At 40.7% G+C, this 21490-nt stretch overlaps 1 protein-coding gene and 2 long non-coding RNA genes across 12 annotated transcripts in view; all 3 read right to left on the bottom strand.

Annotated features, from left to right (window-relative positions):
• Positions 1–21490, bottom strand: part of LOC122976189 (neural cell adhesion molecule 2-like) — a 436488-nt gene that overhangs the window by 161650 nt on the left and 253348 nt on the right. The window contains exon 1 of one of the 8 annotated variants that reach the window (XM_044344510.1): positions 4520–4598. The exons of the other annotated variants lie outside the window; for them this stretch is intronic. The gene's annotated coding sequence lies outside the window, so the exon portion shown is untranslated. Of the gene's footprint in view, positions 1–4519; positions 4599–21490 lie in introns of those variants that run through there. 8 annotated transcript variants of the gene reach the window in all.
• LOC122976192 lies at positions 16002–17014 on the bottom strand. Its single transcript, XR_006400856.1, has 3 exons — positions 16741–17014; positions 16465–16542; positions 16002–16376 (listed from the first exon to the last, which is right to left on the bottom strand). It is a non-coding gene; the product is annotated as an uncharacterized LOC122976192 (long non-coding RNA).
• Positions 17614–19688, bottom strand: LOC122976191. 3 transcript variants are annotated; one of them, XR_006400854.1, is made up of 3 exons: positions 19651–19688; positions 18434–18541; positions 17614–18324 (listed from the first exon to the last, which is right to left on the bottom strand). It is a non-coding gene; the product is annotated as an uncharacterized LOC122976191 (long non-coding RNA). The 3 variants fall into 3 exon arrangements; XR_006400855.1 differs by having other exon boundaries at positions 17614–17944; positions 18081–18541; XR_006400853.1 differs by having other exon boundaries at positions 17614–18541.

Consider the following 21490-nt stretch of genomic DNA (forward strand, 5'->3'; position numbering starts at 1 on the left):
GTTGGTCTGACTGAATTGATTTTTTATTACCAGTATGGAGAAACCATGGAGCGCCGCTGCTTCATTGAGTTCTCATGTGTACAGTATTCTGGCTAATAGTTCGTATCACACAAGCGATACATAAACAAATTAAAATTGAATTCAGGATGAGCTACTGATGTGCATCATTAAAGTCCATCACATACACAAATGTCCCTCCGTGCTTGGATAAAATGACTGCGGATGGATATTACAGTTGACAACAGAACATGCAGAAGCCACAAAACCCAACGGTAATTATGAGTGCGTACATGCCTCAATGTATGGATCAACATATTCAAGTTATGTTTATAGTAGGAATGTGGGTTTCTTTTAATGTAATACCATTATTGACTGACATTCACAAAAGGCTTGAGCCGCCACCATAAGGCCATCGTGATGCCTAACTGGATTACTACAGGCAGGATGTGACATTTCCATGCTGCAACTCACAAACAGAATAACTGAGTATCACACATGGTGGAAACACACTAATTGACAGAAGATGCAGTCTACTTTTTTTTTTCTTTTTTTTTTTTTTTTTTTCCCCCTGACACTGCAGAGATTTTCAAGGAGATTGTTTTCACTGTGGTGTGAAGTAGGCTAAAAGTAGGACGCAGCAGACGTGATGAGCAGAGGAGGGAAAAATAGACAAACAAAACAATTATGTACATGATGCACTTGTGCAGGGAGGTAAGAATAAGTACCATCTACAACCCATCATCACATTGTTGTGTGTCCTAATTTTCAATCTTCTGGTTAATTCCACAGAAAACAGGAGGACGGCACTTTGTTTAACTATGTGGTCAGAAAGACCTGCAAAATTAAATATATTAAATTCAAAATTACAAGTATTTTGATATGGATGAAGTTAAAGAGCAGAATTTGGTACGTTTACTTGTGTTTCGAAACATTACTAATGTAAGCAAATGTATGTTTAAAGTGCTGAGATTACACTGCTAGTTGCTATGAGCTTCGACATGAATCATTTGGTGGGAATAAGTGCTAATGTTGGCGTGCTAGGCTAATTAGCTTCCTCTTTCTGAGAGGCAAAACCTGCAGTTTCATCATAGGTTATATCTTCCCGCACAAAAAGTGAAGAGAGTCCAAATTTCAGCTGGCTTTTAAAAGCAGATTTAGATGTCACTCTGTGTTCACACATGAATCCCAGATTGTGCCTTTAGAGGTACTGACCTTGCCTTTTAGATCTTTTGATCTACTGAAAAATCCATGTCTCCATAAGCCGCTGTGCATTATTGGATGAGCTCAGACTGCCTTCATCCACTTTTAGCTCCTCAGTCGATATGCTAACAAAAACACCACCCTCAAAGCTTGGATGTCGATCACGTATGTGCATACACACTGATGGATCCACACAGGGCCGTCCCCTTGGGGATAATTTGGGCTCTCCCACCACTATTCCTGTTGTTGACTTCGGATGCAACACCGGGTTGTCATTACCTCACCAGTGCAGCTCTCGCCTGCCTCTTTCCCTCCATCTACCTGCATCTAGAGCCCAGCGAAGTGGCCACTTGACACTTATTCCTCTGACAATGCTGTGTGCATGTGCATATCTATTATTTTCTGTGCTTGTGAAATACAGCTATCCACTGTGGCCAGACAAAAAAAAAAAAAAAAACATGACTGGAAATGTACCAAGATGATAGTAACATGCATGCAAAAAAATAAGATATATATACTGTACACTCATATCACCAGAGCATGAAGAACAATAAAGGTGCTTTTGGATGTTTTATCCTATTATTAAGTCAATATTCTTAGATTACATGAACACTGTGTTTTTAAAGCATACCATTCATTTTGGAAATTGTTTTTCTACTTTAGACAGCTGCTGGTTCTCATTTATTTCAACAGGGAAATGCCTTGAAGGTAGGAAATCCATCTGAAACTTGCTTTTACCATGCTATGGAGAGTGGGAGAAAGCAAAGACAGCTATATGCAATTTGTAGTTAATGGGCTAAAACATGTAAAACTGCTGGTATGACCCTTTTAATAACATGAGGACACATAGACTGAAGTGGCCGCCTTTCTTTATGTACGCTGCATGTGATGCCGGTTCATTTCACAGTGAGGAAAAAGCCACAGCTCCTCGACAAACATAGCCCAGTGATAAGGACAAACGCGGACAGCTGTGTTCTCACGTCGTCATTTACTGGGAGTCATTTAACTAGCTGTATTGTCAGTGGCTTGGTGAAGCAAGCGCCACCCTCTACAATCCTGTTACTTTAAATAACAGCATCAAGGCCACCGGAGCAGCTGAGCGTGTCGGTGAAGGCCAGCAAAAGCAAGCTGAGAATATTTTAATGGATCCCACGCAGCTCCGCACAGAGTTTTAGCCCCTCCCGGCTGGGAAACGGCTGTGTGCTTTCTTCTGAAGAATGAAGAGATACAGGAACTCAGTGATCCTTAGCTGCTAAACACTCGTGGGAAAGACTTCTCTACAGCTGACACCGCTGACTCCCACCACTTCACCTCATTTCTGCTGCATAAACCTGTTGAAGGTCATGGATTGACATTTCGGAAAATACGCGGATATCCGCTTTAGGATTGATAGCACTTTCATGACCTGAGACGCTTAGCTTAGCTTTAGCTTAGCTTAGCATAAAGAGGGATAGCAGGGAGACACAGCTAGCCTATATCTGTCCATTGGTAAAAAATAACAAAAAAAACCAAAACAGCAACAGTTAAATCTGAATTCCATTTAAAAACTCGATAAAAACAATCACAAAAAAGTGCAGCTGTGTCAAACAAGCAATGACAATATACATCCACACCTCAGGCTGCGTTACATAATTGAAATGGCTTAAGGGAAGATGGTTAAAATAATCTAACTAGCAGGCTTCCCTCTCACCCAGCCTATTGAGAGCCCATTACATTGTAATCCTGAATGTGGGCTCTGACATCTCCGCTACCAGCATAACGTGGGTGGAAAGGAACAAGTGAACAAAGGACAATGCCGTTTGTAATCCCGTTAAAGGATTAAGGGCTCCAACACACACGCACACACACACACACGTGCACACACAAAAAAAACATGCACGTTTTGTTTGGGAGCATCCCTCTGACTTACACTTGTTCATTAACCCCTACGCTCGGGCTTAATGCTATTACAGCAACAAACTCTAAACTCCCATAACCTTAAATCCACCTTAATTCTGAACCCGAGCACAAACCAGACGATTTCTAAGTGTTGACCAAGAAAACACTTTTCTCATCTTGGACATGAGTCTTCTCTACGAGGATAAAATGAGAAAGCTCTTGCTCTCCCTCACACACACACACACACACACACACACACACACACACACACACACATAAACGTTACTGACTGAGTCTGAGCCTTCAGGCTCTGCACTTGACTTGTGGATGATCTCAGACTTTTGTTTTGAGACTTCTAATCAAATTTGTGGCAGGATATTACACCACAAGCAGGAAACAGATGATACAGAGACAGTACAAATGCACAAACACTAAATCTTTTGTTCTAGTAAACAAACCCACACACACACATACGCAGACTTTCCAGCAGTGGAGTATTAAGCCACTCTCCCTGTGACGTGGTGAGATTTATTGTCACAACATCCGGGATGCTATGAAAGGAAAACTAGGTGGGATTAATTTCCTTAATCCTCACACCGCTCTCCTAATGATCAGACTTGAAGCAAATAACAGTGCAGAATGGAGCTGCTGATGCCTAAGGGGACAAAAAAAAAAAGAACTTTTTGAAGGGCTGCCGTGCTGTTTTGATGAGCAGAGTGTGTAGTTATGTGGGTTGTGACATTGCCAGGGGCGTCGCGTCTGAAACTTCCATTTGAACTACAGCCAACGCCCAGCCATTTTGGATTCAGTTTAGCTGTACGCTCCAAAGATTTCCTGTTTTTTGGAAGGATGTTTAGATGACGCCTGCTCGTGTTATACCTCCGAGCCATGCACGGAAAAACTCTTTGTAAGGGTTTGCAGTTTGTAAATGAAGAATGAAGTGCTGGTGTGAATCCGATTCTCACTTGATTATGATCTCAATATGTTAAGCAGGCAGCTTATCAATGCAGTCAACAGCAGAACAAACTGTGAATTATTAAAAAGCTATTTAGCCTGCGTGTAGCTCTAATTTTGATTTGCTAGTTATTGCACTGAGATATCGACTGAAATTCAGGTCAGCGCAGTCATCCTCAGTTTTTGGTTCGTCATCTTGATTTCTTTTGAGGTCAATTTTTTTTTTCAGAAGCTCCTGTACGCTTCTTTCTTATCTCAGCTGCAACATCTGTTGTTGTTTTCTGCTTTCCTTCCTTTTTATGTTTCTTATATCTAAAAAAAAACAAAAAAAACCCTCAAGACCCTGATGACAATGTCTCGAGAAACAACACCTTTGAATAAAACACCAAAAGATTATCAAGCATATCTCTGCTAAAATAAATTAATCTCAGATGGTCACAAAGCAGAAGTTCCACCAATAAACTACCGACTCATAGATTATACTCACATAAGCATGTCAGCTATTGTCATAATCCAACCAACAGAAGAAGCACAGCTAAGCAATGTTTAGTGGTGTCTCAGGTTTGTCTTACCTAATGATGTTAGCAGAAACGGAGCGTCACCATTGGCCAACAGATGCAGTAATCACACGGACAGCATGGAAGGGAAAAGGAGAGAAAACGAAATGCTCATTAGTTAAGGATAAATTACACTTTGTAGGTTTTATGTTGTACAAACATCCATGTTTTCTTGTTTGTGGGCAAAGAGGCTATGCTAAATATGCTAAGAGCTCAATTCAAACAGAATCTGTTTACATAAAACCGAACCTTGAATCCTCATAATAAATGTAAAATAACTGTGAAAAGAACATTTGCAATGTTTTTCGAGACTTAATAGATGAATTCTTGTTTAGCATTTACATGTTGGAACAGAAAAACAAAAATGACACACAACATGCATAATTGGCGCCAAAACAGATGCTACATGGAGATTGTAAACATTAGCACAGCGATGGATGTGTGGGCTATTCTAAGATAAAGAAGACAAATAAGACTCAAGATTCATTGCAATACTCTTGTTCTACAAACACTATGTCTCCATTTGTGGTACTTTTACTTACCCCCCCTTAAAAAACTGAAGAAACATCAATGTTTCAATAAATCCTCACACAGCTTTTCCTCCCAATTTGGAAAAATTGAACGTAAGTGAGAGAATATATGTTCTTCGGATACTGTTACTGACTAATCATTATTATTACTATGATTAGTTTTCCAATTAAAAAAAATCGATTTTGAAGACTGCCTCCTCATCCTTATGTAGTCATAAAGCATTTTACAGTTTAAAAAATACATTTTTTTAGAGGTTTTTCTTTTTTTTTGCATCATTTGTGCCTATTTGGTGGGAGTCCTAAGCAACCAGGATGCCCACTCTGACTATATTTTAAAGGAACTATTATCTCCACGTGAGCAAATAATCAGCAACTGTGTTTCCACTTAAGTGAGACATTCAAAAATATCAACCATACAGTTTGCCATCTACTAACATGATGTAAATGCATCTGTAATTCTGCTTAAATGTCACTGAATGTAAACCTGACAGTGGGAACAGTAAGCTGGGTAATTTCATGGATATCTGGCTTTATTCTCGCATGTAGAGCTCATACCACTTCAGTAAAATAAAGTTCACTCAAATGTTCAGACAGTTCAGACAAACATTACATTAGTCGTCTGCGGGGTTCATTTCAAATTCACTGCCGCTGGAGCGTGTCCAACTTTTGTTTCTTCTTACAACTTAGAGCCTCAGTTCTGCTGTTTACTGCTTTAATACACAAGTTTTCTTCTTCTAAAATATTGATGAAAAAGTCCCACATGCTGCGAGTCCTGTGACTCAGTTTTACTGTGTGTAAAGACACACATACCGTCATGAAAAAGTAATATAATCTCTGCATTTTGTCATTAGTGTAACTGACTTTCCAAAACACATTTTCACAGCCATAACACAATGCATAATTAGTCTTTTGTTACAATGCGAATCCCCCTAAAGACGCACTTTTCAAAAATAACTCGCCCATTTCACAACAGCATTTCCTCAGTATTATCCCACTGAGGCTTTATGTCGTGTTCTTTTTCATTTTCATCACCAAGCTGTACCTAAGTGTTCTCAAAAAGACATCAATCTTGGGACAAATTCAACACATATTACTTTCCAATAACCTCAAAGTAGAAGCTGACATCAAACACGGATTCTTGAGGGACGGACGTTTATTACATTGTGTCATCTGGACCGGGATCGGGATGTGAAAATGGAGCCTTGGGGTCGGACGAGAGTCAGGAGGAATCCATATCGGTTCCATCACAGTCCTTTTATATGCCACAGCTGTCTCAGAGCAGGGTCATGATGTCTGATTATCTCCTCAACATAAATTCAGGAAATCAGTGAAAATATTGTGTGTCTGGTGCTGCATTAAGGTGAACATAAATGCCTCTCAGACTAACCTCACATGGGAGGAATTATGCAGGATCAAAACATTCAGAGTTTGGGCAATTAGCTCACAGTTTTTTTAGAGTCAAAATTCTCCAAGCTTGATGATTGTTCAAATGTCCTCTAAAACGTTTAGAGTTTGGTGAAGCTCATGCAGCAACATGTCAACGACGACAGCAGACTGATACCCACACTGCAAAACTAAAATTAGACACAGTCCTACCATATGTGACCGTGGACCACATATATCCTTATAGTCCTTATAGCTCTGTGCATTTGAGCTCAATATGGTTAGGTGTAAAATTATGCACATAATAAATCAGCCTTATTAGGAGAAGAGTCTCCTGCTTCTCTCCCTTACAGTAGCTTTATCTGCTGCTGCTGCTGCTGCAAAAACCCTGGGTGCTCTTTGTTTAAATCTTCTCTCTCTGTCACAATGATTCACATTTAGTTATGTCTTTAATGGATGGATGTCTTTCACGCACATACATACATCGGCTAAATAATTGTTAAAACAACAAACAGTTTGGTGTAATGAAAGTTTAATCAATGAAACTATTATAAACTAATCATTTCCCAAACTTCAATTCATATTTTTACTTTACAGTACCTCTCCACATCGGAGACAGCTATAGCCTTTTTCAACTTTTAACAGGTATCAGATACACCTTTAAATATACACACAACACCTGGCGGCAAGCTACAATCAGTGACATCATCGACGGGTTTCAGGTACACCTGAGGTCATCGGGAACAATTATTCTGCATTAGACAAAAACAACTTTAATGTCCATATATTTAATCTTAAATCAATGCTATGAAAAAGATAGTAATAACAATTTTTATGCTTTGGGGCATTTTATTACTTTATTAGATAGTGACAGTTGAGAGATGACAGGAAACAAAAGAGGGTATGCCGCGTAACAAAGGTCAGCTGTTGGAATTGAACCGCATGTGGCATATGTCTTAGAAGATTAATTTTACAAAAAAATGACAAATAGGACTGCATTCATTCTGTCAATTCTAGTTAGGGGCCTTGGCTAACCAACTGAATATGATAAAAACAAGATAATTTCAGCAAAAACAGCAAAATTATTGATTAATACCGATGCACGTTAGCTTATTTGATTAAACTCCTACTCATGATGAAGGGGAAAGAGGCTGATTTTAACTGAAAAGCACTGTTCGGGATGCAAAATGGAATAATATCATCACACCTGCTTCTTATTTCTAACTGAGGTACAACCTTTAGGTTAAAGTAAGAACTGGTGCACTTGTGTGTCTGAAGGTCCTTCAAAGGTGTGAGTATTTCGGGTTTTTTTAAAAGTGTTCTGCAATGGATAGGCACATGGGAACAGGCAGATAATGTTTAACACCGGGATAACTTTCCTAACCTCAGCTAACACTTGCCTACTCTCAGTGACAGCTGGAGTCACTGCCAGCTCCTGCTTACTGCTGTGATCCTTCATTTCTTGTCCCCCCCCCACCCTCAGCAAACCCACATGCCAAATGAAAAAAAAAAAAAAAAAAAAAATCTGAATGATGCTTCCTTTCACCATTGACTTCATTTCCTGACGGGATAAAGCTGAGGTTGTAAGCCCCACTTCAAAGTGCGGTGTAAGGGGTGCAAGCTTTACATTCTGTTAATCTGACCTGTGGGCAGTGCTTTAGCCACTAGCTCTAATGTTAATCCTTTGACTGTGCTGCTCTTCTATCCGGCTCCCGCTCTGCACAACACAGTCCACAGATCCTGGTGTCAAAGGGATGCTGAACCCCTGAGACATTTTTAAGTCGGCTCGGTTGTTGTTTGAAAACAAAGTCAAAGAGGGACTTGCTCATCTCTTCAAGATATAATCAGGATAAGAATTCAGAAAAGAGGTGCTTTTTTTTTTTTTAAAGATAGGTTGCTCTGGAGATGTAGGTTTAACAGGAACTTCAGGCACTCGAAATGCACAGCAGGATGTCAGCTGCTTGCACTCTGTCACAACAAACCGCTGATACTTTCTGCTAATCATTGCGTGTTAGAAAGCAGCCCTGGAAAGCCAGATGGAGAATGTCTGGCTGTGCTGACCTCACCAGTCTCCACTTATTTTCACATCAAGAATTGATTTCTAATGCTATCAGCCTCAACTGCTTTATTTGCTGGCTTTACCTAGTAACAGAAAAAACCCTAAGGAATACAAATAAACAGATAATCCACAGCGCTAGAACTTTAGAAAATAGTTAAACATTTTCAGAAATACGCTTATTGGCTTTCTTGCTGAGAGTTTTATGAGAAGCTACAGCCAAGAGGTGTTAGCTTAGCTTAGCATAAAGCCTGGAAAAAGGGGGAAAACAGCTAGTCTGAATTTGTCCGCCTATAAAACTACAGCTTGTTGTTTTTACTCTTCAGTTTTAGTATAGATGAAACTAATGAGATATAACATGTTAAATAGTGAGTTTTAAAGCTGCTTGTAGGTGTATTATGTTACTTTTGGACAGAGCCAGTCTAGCTGTTTCTCCTGTTGTATTCATGCAAGCTAAGCTAACCGGCTGCTAGCTGTAGCTTCATATTTAGCGTACATGAGAATAATATCGTCTTCTCATTTAACTAACAAGAAACTAAATAACCTAAGCTTATTTCCTCAAATGCCAAACTTTGAGGATCAAAAATTCATCCTTGAAATTGTTGGTTAGATCATATGAATCAGTAAAAACAGACCTAAACAAGGCTCCGTCACAACAGCATTTATCTAAATTGCAAACCAGCTAGTCCACTGAAATACATGAAAAACTGACATGCCTCAACAGCATATTTGTGTGTGTAATCCCTGAAATGTCATATCTGATGCATGTAAGCTCTGCTCACCAACTCAGCTACATAGCTGGTGGGTCAACGCTTGCACATGAATGTTTTATATTTTCACAGCACTCTAAATGACCTCAATTCCCGCGGGGTTTGGGTTTTTTAATGTAATGTACATGCCTAGAGTCATAGCAGTTATGATCCTCCTATCTCTGGCTTGCTCTCCCTCTTTGGCTCACTTGCTCACATGCAAAAAAAAAAAAAAAAAATGTTGCCTTGCTGGAATTTACTGTAAACATTTATCCACATTCATAGTAAACCATGTGGCTGCTGTGACAGCCTGCATAGACATCAAAGTTAGTGATGGAGAAAGACTCAAGCATCTCAGTGAGGGATTTATTCCTGGTAATAGCCACACACACACACTCAAGAGTGCACATGCCTACGCATGCACCCACGCTTTTAATATTAAAGTCGCTACCTGCTAGGTGTCAGTTTGCATCATATGAAAGGGGCTACTGATGCAGGCGGAGGGAGGTGTACACACTTATTTAGTGCAGTGACTTACACTGAAGGTTGCACACACATACAAACATTTCTCTCCTCATGGAATCTCTGTCACTGTTTAAGAAATCCAGGAGAGGCTGAGTGAAATTGCTCACTGCTGACAAAACTACTACTGAAGAAACAAGACTAGTATATAGCTGGACTGTGTATGAAACACTAGAGGCTTTTTTATTGGAAACGTCGGATACAGGAAGTGGTGACACCCGGCCACCAATGGTGTAACTTCATCTCTCAGTCGACCAATCGTTTAGTCACTCAGTCAGCCAGGGAGAGACATTTTATAGGGCTGGTCCCTGTGGTCCAGCCAATAATAGTGCATGTGATTATGTGGGTGGTGCAATCCATTTTTATTTATAGACAGCATATCTAATGCCAGCTAATGAAATAGCAGTAAGCTGTTGTGTTGCTCAGGGACTTGGGTAGTATGACACCTGGTAAAATTGCAGAGGACAGGGAGGTGTTAGCTACAAACAAAGGGGTGTGAAGTGTGTAACATACAACTCAATACATGAACCAGATCCAACTGTGCAAGGCTCTGCAGTGAGGCTGCAGCACTTTAGTATCTGGAATGTTGCAGATGGGTGAGAAATTAAAGGCAAAAGCAACATAAAGTGTCTCAAAGTGCTGAACAGTGTGAACAGCCGGTAAGGGGCCCCTCATGCCCTGTAGATGGGGTCATTGTCAACCTGGAAGAGACAACTCCCATCAGGATAGCAATGTGTCAAATGTGTTTTTCTCCACATGTGGAAGGATACTTGGTTTTCAAAGAGTTTGGAGGCTTGTGTCTTTTTTTAAACACCTTTCCAAAATCAAGGATACATGTGCAAAGGGAGTAAGGAATGGATTGAACTGTGTGTTTGTCTGCTCTGCCTCAAGCTACCAACATTAGCACGGCTAACTAGACACCTTCAGTATTGAACTAGCATTACTTCCCAGGTGAAGAGTTAGCATATTACTAACCAGATACAATATTATGTGGAGTTTAAAGGGGACATAACATGCTTTTTGTGACTTTCTGTCATTTATATACTGTTATGATGTTGGATGTTAAACATGGTCACAGTTCCCAAACATGAGGTGAACATCTGTAAAAATGCTCCCTGAAAGTCAAAAGCCAGGGCTTCAAACTGCTCTGAATACTCCATTTGAAAAGTTAGCTCTACTTCCTCCTCCTGATGACATCAGATCGTTTGCACATGCCCACAAACAGCCGTCTGTTCTGTAGCCTTTGTTGCTAAGGTTGTTTACACTGTCCATTCGTATACTTTGAGTTGGATTTTGGCTCCAACTTGTGCTGCGTTGTATTTGGGAGGTTGACATTTTGAGTAAAGAATGAGAAAAAGAAGTGAAAGCCTGCTACTGTTGTTTGTTTATGTAGCCTCTGGAGCCATCTGAAGCTAACCAATCAGAACAGAGTGGGCTCATCAGGAGGGTGGCCTTAAAGACACAGGAGGTAAAACAGTTTCAGACAGAGGCTGAATTGAGGGGCTGCATTAAGAGCCAGTATAAGATAAACAAGGAGTTTTTTTTTACTTTAAATCATGCAAAGATATTCTGGTAGAGCCCCAGAATACAAATACAGACCTGGAACTTTTCATGTTATGTCCCCTTTAAGGTTACATTAGACAAAGCCCTGTTCAGGACTGACACATCCAAGGTGTGGATGCTATTAATCGCTATCATTTCAAGGTGACATTAGTGACTCTGTCCTGCTCTTTATTGGATTTGGGGAAGTTCACCAAGATGACAAGGAGAGCTAATGTTGAATGAGAGCTAATGCTTTTGTCTATTTATGTCTGAAGGACCTACAAAAATGACCATGAATTTTGAGTTCTTAGGGTCACAGAATGTCACAGACCATGGTAGGATGTGAATTGTGTAATTGTATGGAGGTTTCATGTGTCTTTCCTTAGGTTTTCCCTTTAATTTGCTGCCTGTCCATGGCTCCAAACATCACCTAATGAACTGCCATCTCTCCGCCTGTTACCACCCCACACATATCTCTCCATGCTCTGTGCCTTTCTAAGCAGGTGACACGTGCCGCAGCCTCATCCCCTCCGGATAGCGGTCCCAACACCCAATGACATTTCCTTAGCATATGCCTGGCATTTAGTTTGATGGATTTATTGACATTTGCTGTTTTATACATACACACTAGTTGCTGGCTCTTTAAGAAACCGTCCACAGTTATGACCCCAATTCAAAACCTCCACTGCAACATAGTCCATGTCCCTTTAATCTGATTTTGTGCACGTGTGTTTTGATAAACAGCAACGTTGTGCAGCTGCGAGGCAGGTGAGCCCACGGGCCTGCACATCGGCATGCAGAAAAGACTTTGCGTGTGTAGCCACATGCATACTGAGATGTTGCTCTGTCGGCTTATATATATTTCAAAAGCATAGACTCATAATTACAGCGTATTTTGATTATCGTGAAAGCATAAAGTCATAATGGAAGATGTATTTCAGAGAACAGGCCAGCTTGAATAGTAATAAGCAGTGAATCTAATGGTCTCTGAAGAGGAGACACAGAGTCCATTAATTAGTTTCTTCGCTGCGTAACTTGAAATAAAGAGACGTGAGGGGGAGATCTGAGGCATTGATAGCTAATGTGGCAGAATTACCCAACCAGCATCTATCAGGTTTGGGTAGTGTCTCTCTGCATGTGTGTGTGTGTGTGTGTGTGTGTGTCTATTCCAAACCACAGTAGGGGTTGGTGTTGGAAAGAGAGATGTCCTTAATGAGAGCTGCAGGCGAACGAACACACACACACACACACACACACACACACACACACACACACACACACACACAGCATCCTCCATCAGTGCTGCTGTCTCACCTCATTTTGCTCCTTGCTGCCTTCTGCCTATGTTTATTTGGCATCAGCCCCTTGAATCGGTCCCTGTGTAAAACTTCCCATCACCCACTGCTGCTTGCTTTCCCTCCGAAATTAAAGCAACACCTGGACATTTTACAGCATTTACAACTATATTTTACTATGTTGTATTTCTTCCATCAGGCTCTTGCCAAGTTATGGGGGAGGACGTTTCTACATTAGACCTTTGGTGGTGAAAACTTCTGGCTAACGCTGCTCCAGATTTAAAAAAACAAAAGCAACCCTTTGCTTGGCTGTGATCTGGCAGCGCTCAGTGGAATTTAAATTTCCAAAAAATGCTAACATGCCATTTTCTATTTGACATCAAATATATGCTTTCATCCTGACATCATGACAAGAGCCAAGTGAAGAAAAAAATGCATTTTCAAAATGTCAAAGATGTCATAGGATCATGGCTAATAAGCCCTCCTTCAGCTCCCATCCTCCTCTTTTTTTTTGCAGAATCTAAAATAGCCCCACTCCTACTCTGCTATCTCTGCAATGTTTACACAAAAATTCATATCAGATCTCTGAATGTGGAGTAAGGCAGGACACATGGGAGGGGATCCAACACGGCGAGGCAGAATGTAACACGATTAGACCCACTACTAGCTTTTAGCCCGAGCCTCTTTCATCTGGCAACTTTTGATTTTTAATAGCTTTACATGATGTCATCTTAAATAGAGTTTTACATATTAGGTCATTTCTTCCTGCCACAGTGGGAAGAACTGATAATTTTGCAATTCTAACAGGTATTTGAAGGTGAATGGAGCTGGGAGCGATGTACCTCTGTGGCCCATGCGTATCTAAAGGGCAACTAGCCCCTGGAGTGTGGAAGCAGCATTGTTCTGCAGTAATAAAGTGAGACTGGAGCAGGAGACGGAGGAAATGACAGCCTGTAAAAGCTGAATTGCCACATGTTGGAAATGACAAGACAACAAACCTAGGTATGGTGCACAAATAAAAAGGAGGAGAATTAAAGACAGACGATGACAGACAGAAAACGAGAGAAAATACCTGACAACAACTGATGCAAGAGGGGAAATTAAACAAAAGACCTCAGGGACAAACAAGGGAGAAAGCAGGAGAAAGGTTGTGGGCAAGATGGAAGGCAGAGATAAAATTAGAAACAGGTCGGAGAACACCATTCCTATCCCTCCTTCCCCTCTCTCCCCCCACCCCCCCCCCCACCCTTTCCACCACAGGCAGTGATGCTGTCAAACCAAACTACAGCAGATCTCCGTCTTCCCCTTCCTCCACTCTGTCTGTCCCCTTGTCTTCATTCCCTCGCCCATCTTCCACCTCTTTTTTTCTCATTTCTCTCCCCATTTCTCCATGCCCCCTCCCCTCCCCATTATCTCGACATCAGCCAACCTATCAGCCTCTCCCTCATGAGCTGTGAATACCAAAGAAGCTCCGTCCTGGCATCCTGCCTACACCTTCCTACCCAATGCTTCCTCTGTGCCCAACTTCATGCTGCCTAAGTGGCCGTGATGTGCCAACGTGCCCCCACGCCAAGGTCAAACTGAGCCCCAACAGACACAGTGATCTTTTCCAACTAAATCCACTATATGCAACACTAAATACAAATTATTGAAAGTATACAGTGATATTTGTGGTTTACTGTAATGCACTGTTGCTTTAAACTGAATAATGATGACTAAAAACATGACTGTGAGAGCTCAATTCATGACCTTGGAAACAGTAGTTTGACAAAACTAATTATAACTCAAGGTATACTGACTAGTATTTTCACGGGCCTTCAACCAACCTTCATGGCCTTTGTCAGCAAATGGGGTGAAATGCAACTGATAGATCAAGTAAGCAGACCTTCAGTTAAGGCTTTATTTGTCACTAAACTACAAAAAACTTTGGTTGAGAGAACAATCTCCCCATAAGGTCCATTAAGTAGCAGTTCTGGAGCTTTCAACCACATGATCATCATGAAGTTTGCCGAGTTGTCATGGTATATTAGATGGTTTGATTTACATTTTTATGAGCACTTTTAGGGACTTCTTATCCATGCTGGCTCAAAACCTGAGGTTCAAAGTTCATTCTTGACCTTGGAAGAAGATGAGCAGACAACTCCATATGCTGATGAAGATCATGTGATATGACTGAAAGCTCAAGGGAAGCTACAGAATGTAGCTGTGGTAACGTTGTTTTCTTAAAAGCTGTTTCCAAGGTCAAGAATGAAGTTTGAACTTGAACAAACTGCTATAAATATCTGGTGGTGAATGGATTTTCATTTGTAGTGCTCACATAATTAAAAAAAAATAAAATTCAAGGATACAACAGCAACATGTCTCTACGCAAACAATGTCCTTGTACTCTTGATGATCTACAAGCACATTGTCAAAGGGACTACTTAGTAAAACCTGCTCTAACTAAATCTCTCTCCATGGTACCATACCACTAGACGTTTTTGTAATTTAGCTGAATTGACCCTTTAAGACATTGTGGTGAATGATCCATGTGTGCGCTCATATATATAGAGGTCAATTTTCCAACGTAACTAATGAAACCGTTGTTTGTGCAAGGGGAACATACAATCCCGTCACGATGGCTTCCCGTCTAACTACAAATCTTGCCCACACCCCTCTCGCTTTCTTCTTCTGTGACGACCGCTGCTGGTGACCGTCACATCTGCTTTAGTAGCTAATGAAAACTACGCCGTGACCATGAAATGTTTACAATTGACCAGCCTTTCACCCAATCTTTTCCAATGCTAACACAGAGCAGCCCCACATGAGCCATCCTTACATCCTTTTCACATCTGCTGTTAGCGATACTCCTCCTACATTTGGCACACTTAGCTGCACTTCATTACAGTTCGGGGAGATTTTGAACAGGTGTTGTGCGGCTATCCAATCCTGATTGAAAATGACACTTTTCTCTCAGCGATGGATATCAGTAGGGTTTTTAACTGCCCGGTATGTCGCTTAATATCCATAAAAAGAAGCAATATTAATCTCACATCTGCAAGCTCAAATGAATACTCGGTGCCTCAGAGGGAAGAGAAATCAGGCAAAAATGGAGCGTTGAAAAGAGTGATTTTTTAATCATGTCTGACATTCCTTCAACTACAGCACAGAGAGGGATCATTGACAAAATATATTTAGGAGGTGGCAGCAGCGTGCAGGGAAATGGATTTTAAAAACAAGCTTGGGACTTGAGGTTTGAAAAAAAAAAAAAAAGACGTGCATGGTGACTGAACACGAAATGATCAATCTGCTTGCACGTCTGCCACTAAAGTATTTCTTAGCACAGCACAAATCCAACTGTATCTTCTTATGCTCTTACAAAAATCATCAATCTGCAATGATCTATTACAAGAATGATTTTACTTAAGTTTGTGAAAGCTTCTTTTCTTGCTCTTTCCAGATGAGCCGAAGCAAGACTTGCCTTCGTTCAAAACAAATCACATCTGCTGCATTCTGGTCTACTTTCCTGTTTGTGCGTAGAGAAATGAGTCTCTCCGCCTCTTTGACAATGGATTTCTCCACATATGATTGCTGTCTGTGAAACGTAGATGATCTAGCCTAAAGAAAAGATGTTGCTCTGTCATTTTGACGGGCTGACACTCCGCTGATTGCCGCTGATGTTAGATAGCTGGAAAATCTTTCTGCTCGCATTGTAGCGACGCTGGAGGAATCTAAAATCGTAACATCTTTGTTATCTTTGTTGTTTCTTTTTCCAGGTATAAAAATAAAATGCACCAACAAGCCACACAATACACCTACCAGTAGTTTTTGTACTTGTTTTAGGGTATATTTCCTTCTGCTTTGGCCCAGTACCAGCAGAGAGAGGCTATGTTTGTCCTGATAAATTAGAAAATAATTACAAGCAGATAAATGTAAAATAATCCCCCAGCAAACTCAGCTAAGCATAGCTTTATCAACAGCTATCATAAATGCATGTAATGATAACTGCCCTTCATCTGGGGACAGAAATTCCCTTATAAATCTATTTCTCAAAAGTGTTCCTCCATCTTTAAGTGCTGTTGTTGGTTCACATACCATCACTTATCCTTATCTCCTGTTTAGGGAAGTGAATGCTGGCTCCCCTGGGGTGGACAGGTTTCTCTGTCAGGGGGGGGAAGGTAGATGGTATTTATCTTGTCATCTCAGATGGACGGGGGATTTATTTAAGGTGTTAAGGACGGTAGGATGGATTTAGGGCGTTGTTTGTGAAGGATGGTTGAAATGACCGGTTCATAAACAGCTAGGTGGGATGGCCTCTTAAAGGAGTGGCTATTTAGCAATTTTATGTCTCACTAGCTCAGGATAAAAACTGCCAATTGTGTGTGGGGCTGCAATACACTGTGCATTCATTTGCTGAATGAATATCTAGGACAGGACTTCAGATGGAGGGAATTCCTTGAAATTGTGTCAGATAGACTTTTGTCTTTTTGTCTGCCAGGTTGAACACATTAAAACATGAGTTTTGGTCATTGGAGGCATAACACAAAAAGCTAGACAGCTTATGAAGTTTATTTAACGAATGTTAGCAAACCTATTTATACATCTAGCACCTGGAGCAACGTTAGCATTCATTTGGAGTCGTGTTTCTGGCCATTTCATAAATATAAAGTAGAATATTTACTCTCATTTCAGTTCTCCTTTGGTTTCTGCCAACTCATAAGAAAAATATTTGTCTCTTAACCTGCTAAATGCTCCACTATGTTCATCAATTAGTCGCTAACTTTGTTACCAATACGGTGGATTTAGCTTTTTTTGCTGAAAACAGCTGCCTGTTGTGTCTGGTAAACATTTGTTGAGAGCGGTTTCTCATTACCAGCGACCTTTAAACACTACATGCAGTCATTTGATCCACTCTTTATATGAAAATATTGATTAGAGCAGCTAAACCATATCTTAATAATGATACAGTTCAATTCTAGATCGATTTAATGCCCAACAAAGACGCAACCGCTGGTGCAAAAAGTGATTTTTTTTCTCCCATTTTCTGTGTTTGATCGGCTTTGATGTTTGCGTTTTCTTTAACAATAGCAAAGAAATATTTGGTGTCATTAAAAGCCACATACAGAAGAGCCAAAAAGGGTGAATGCCAGCAGTACAAAATCCGATAAACATTATAGACAGCAGTTTGCTCTTTTCATGTCACAAGGATCCTTCCATCCTGAAAAGTGCATCAACTTTTGTGCTATACGTCACAGCAGGCTTACAAAAGGGAAGTAAAAGGAGGGGTGTATTTTCCTCTCTGCAGGGGACACAGAAAACAGATACAGATAACAATTTCACAGCAATTTCAACAAACACAATACACCAACCCGGCACCAGAGCATGTCAACTTAAAATCAGAAAGTAAAATGGATAAAACTCAAACGGCTGAGGACCTGAAAATCCAATATCTGGTCCATTCTGGCTGTTTTATTTGTTGATGTTGCTCCAATCTAGCCAAGTGTTGTGTCAATGACGGGGTCACAGATGCCGTGACAAGCTGCAAGTTATTTTGGGCTTTCCACCAATCAACCGCTGCACATGCTGACCCCTTGTATTGCCAAAGACTGCTGGGTATCGATCGGACCGCCTGCTGCGCCAGGTGTCCTTCCTCTCAGCCATTGAGCCATTTGAGTGCAGCTTGGGGAAGAGAAACGAAGCCTTAGAGAATAAGTGAAAATTGCCGTCTGCATTCCTGGCTCCAGGTGGGCGTCATCCTGCTGTGGCATTTTGAGGTTACACATCTTACTTTCTCTGTATCGGCCCTTTGATTGTTTTGTGGAGGTTCTGCCGATTGTCTCACTCTTCTTCTTTATATTTTATTCCCTGATGTGTGTGTGTGTGTGTGGCGCAGCCGCTACAGAAGGAGAAGAAGATAGCCTCAGCTATACCTGATATTAAGAATGACGCATCAGTTTTTAAAGAACAATCAGTGATATTCTATATTTTTGTCGACAAATCTCATGAAAAGATTACTTAACAGATATTGTCTGGGCAATCAAAGGCTGACATAGCTTATTCCTTTGTGCTATAGACCTCTATTGTTGTCCACATGTTAAAATGAAAGTGTGTATTTCTTACCGGTTTTTAAGAATTTACATCAGCAGGAAACAGACGTGTCACGATTTTGATTCTAAATTGAAAATCGATCAAAATGAGCGTTCAATTTCAACCTTCGAAATCAAAAGAAGGATCAGTGATTCTCTCCACCCCCGCCTACTTGTGCGTGTCCAGCAAACATCTGCAGGGACCGTCTACAAAGTGCAACACCTAAACTTAGTTTTCTCAAGCTGTTGTTGTTAAGTACCCTTCTGCCATATAGTGGCTTTTCTTTTTGGTTTTGTGATTAACAGTTTGCTCCTGATTAACTGGTGAAATTATTTAAATTTGACCATATAGCCTTAGTGTGGTACATTCCAAAAAAAAATATGGCGGATATATCACACTTGATACCATGTAGCCTATCCTTTAAAAGAAGAATTTGGAAATGTAAATGGCAGTTGTCAGGGAATAAAACCAATGATCTGTTGATCTTTAATCAAGACTTGATAGATAACAATGGCATAGCCGCCAGTGCTGAGAATTGAACGGTGGATTTGGAGAATTGCAACACCTCTAGTAGGAATAAGAGTGAGGTTGAGTGCCAGAGATCAGGTGGGGAAATCGAAAAGCATTGAGAGATAGACTAATGCATTATTGGTTTTTGGTCTTTTCATGGGATTTGTTGGCAATAATAAAAATATAGAATATCACCAGCCTTATCCTGAAAGTCTTGTGTTGCAGATTTTTTTTAAATTATTGAGAAAACACTGACAGGTGACAGTAGAAAGTACTCTGAGAGGTAACACTGTCACTCAAAAATCATATTAATATATAAATATATAACCATGACAGTTGTCAACATATAGTTAAATACGTTAAATAAGTTCTGTTTGGCAAAAAAATTGTAGCATAAAGTCCTCTTACTGCAAAGTTTCTGCAGATCTGAGATGCATCATGTGGACTTTATTAGTTTGCTCAGTTGTCATGGAGACGGATCTCTTGTTAATATATGATCTAAGTATAGAATTCCAATCACAACAGACCTTTGTGCTGAGTCTTTGTTCACTTGCTTTTTACTTCAATTATTTTGATATCAAATAATGACTGCAATCAGAAACTGTATCAAAGTGAAAAAGGGAGTTCATGTATCATGACATCTTTGCTCATTTGGCTATTTTATGTCCTCTCTGTACATTTTATGTGATGATCAATCTGAACAAAAACTAAATGAGTCTTTATTTGGTAACCATTGAGACTTGTTACATCAAGGTCATTCAGCACATCTTGTTAGATGACCACTATTACTACATCCCTTTATTTTCTTGACTGGGAGACAAAGGAGCCATTCAGCATGGCTCCCCCATTCTCCTCCAAGGTTGAACACTGAAAGAACCGGCGCTGTATCACTATTGAGACCTAATCATTTATTTGTCGACAGACTGATGTAATTACACTGTACACTGACTGGGAGAGTTCTGCAGTATCATTGGCAACGCCTTCATTATGGTTGTTTTCAGTGGACTGACTCATTCAAGTTGATTTGTGTGCTGCAGTGTGCGCCGTATTGTTCTGTGTACAGAGTAATTTATGATAGCGTCGCACAAACAAAATCATCTGAAAGGCAAAACCACTTTTCAACCTTTTCAGCAGAATGACACCTGCATTTTAAAATCCTAACTCTTAATAAATATGTTGCCTTTTTTCCTCAAAAGAACTCCTCGTAGCTTCTCTTCTTCTTTATCTTACTGTGTTCCTACTTTTGATGTCATCAGTGCAACAGATATTTGAGGAGTATACAAAAGCCCAAGGCTAGTAAAAAAAAATAAAAAAAAATAAGAAAAAGGAAACAGAAGGCTGCTGGCTTAAATCAGACTGAGCCATAGAGTATGTGCGCGTACGAGCATTGGAAAGCGATTTCGCAGAAGCGCTGCTCTGGGTAGAAAGCTTCCACCTACACCTTTGCTTGTGAAATGAATAGCATCTGCAGGCTATTATGACAAAGAAAAGGAAAAGGAGGGGAGCAGCGGGAGAAAAACCGAGAATGAGGAAACGTTTGGGTGAGGAGAGTGTGGGTGAAAAGTCTGTGGCGAAGAGGGAACGACAAAAGAGAGGAGTGTGCGCAGTCAAGAGAGGTAGGCAGGTAAAAAAATGAGACAGACTTTTGTTGTTTTTCTTCGTTTTGTTTCTAGTTCGGTTCCACAGGTGCTGGCTCTGCTCCTGATCCCAATGTGTGTATGTGTGTGTGTGTGTGTGTGTGTGTGTGTGTGGTGAGGGGGAAATCAGAGGTTTGGCGTCTGGGGGCGTTCTTTAGATATTCAAAATCCACAACATTTCACCTCCCCTCCCTTGCGTTTTGTCTCAGTCTGTCCCACACAATTGCATACACAAACAAGCACACGTGTACGCATTGCTCTTTAGCAGGGTTTCATCCTTAATCCCCCCCTCTCTCAATGCTTGTTTTCCAACTGTAAGCCCGTGGTTTGGTTGGGATTCCAGTGGCCCAGTCTCCCCGGTAGATATTATAGCTAATCCTGGTAGAGAGAAGAGAGAGAAAAGACAGAGAGGGAAACAAAAGACTGAAAAGGAGCAAAGATGAGAGAGGAGGGGCCAAGCAAAAGCCACCGGCGAGCAGTATAACAGAGGGAGGAAGGGAAGAGGAGGAGACATCACAGGAGTGTGTTTGGCTACTGATACCTCACTAATGCCCCCAAAATCCTCCCTGACTTGTTGTATCTAGTCCCAACGGACAGCAGCGCTCTGCCGC

This window comes from Thunnus albacares, chromosome 24 (genome assembly GCF_914725855.1).
Source record: "Thunnus albacares chromosome 24, fThuAlb1.1, whole genome shotgun sequence".
NCBI lineage: Eukaryota > Metazoa > Chordata > Actinopteri > Scombriformes > Scombridae > Thunnus > Thunnus albacares.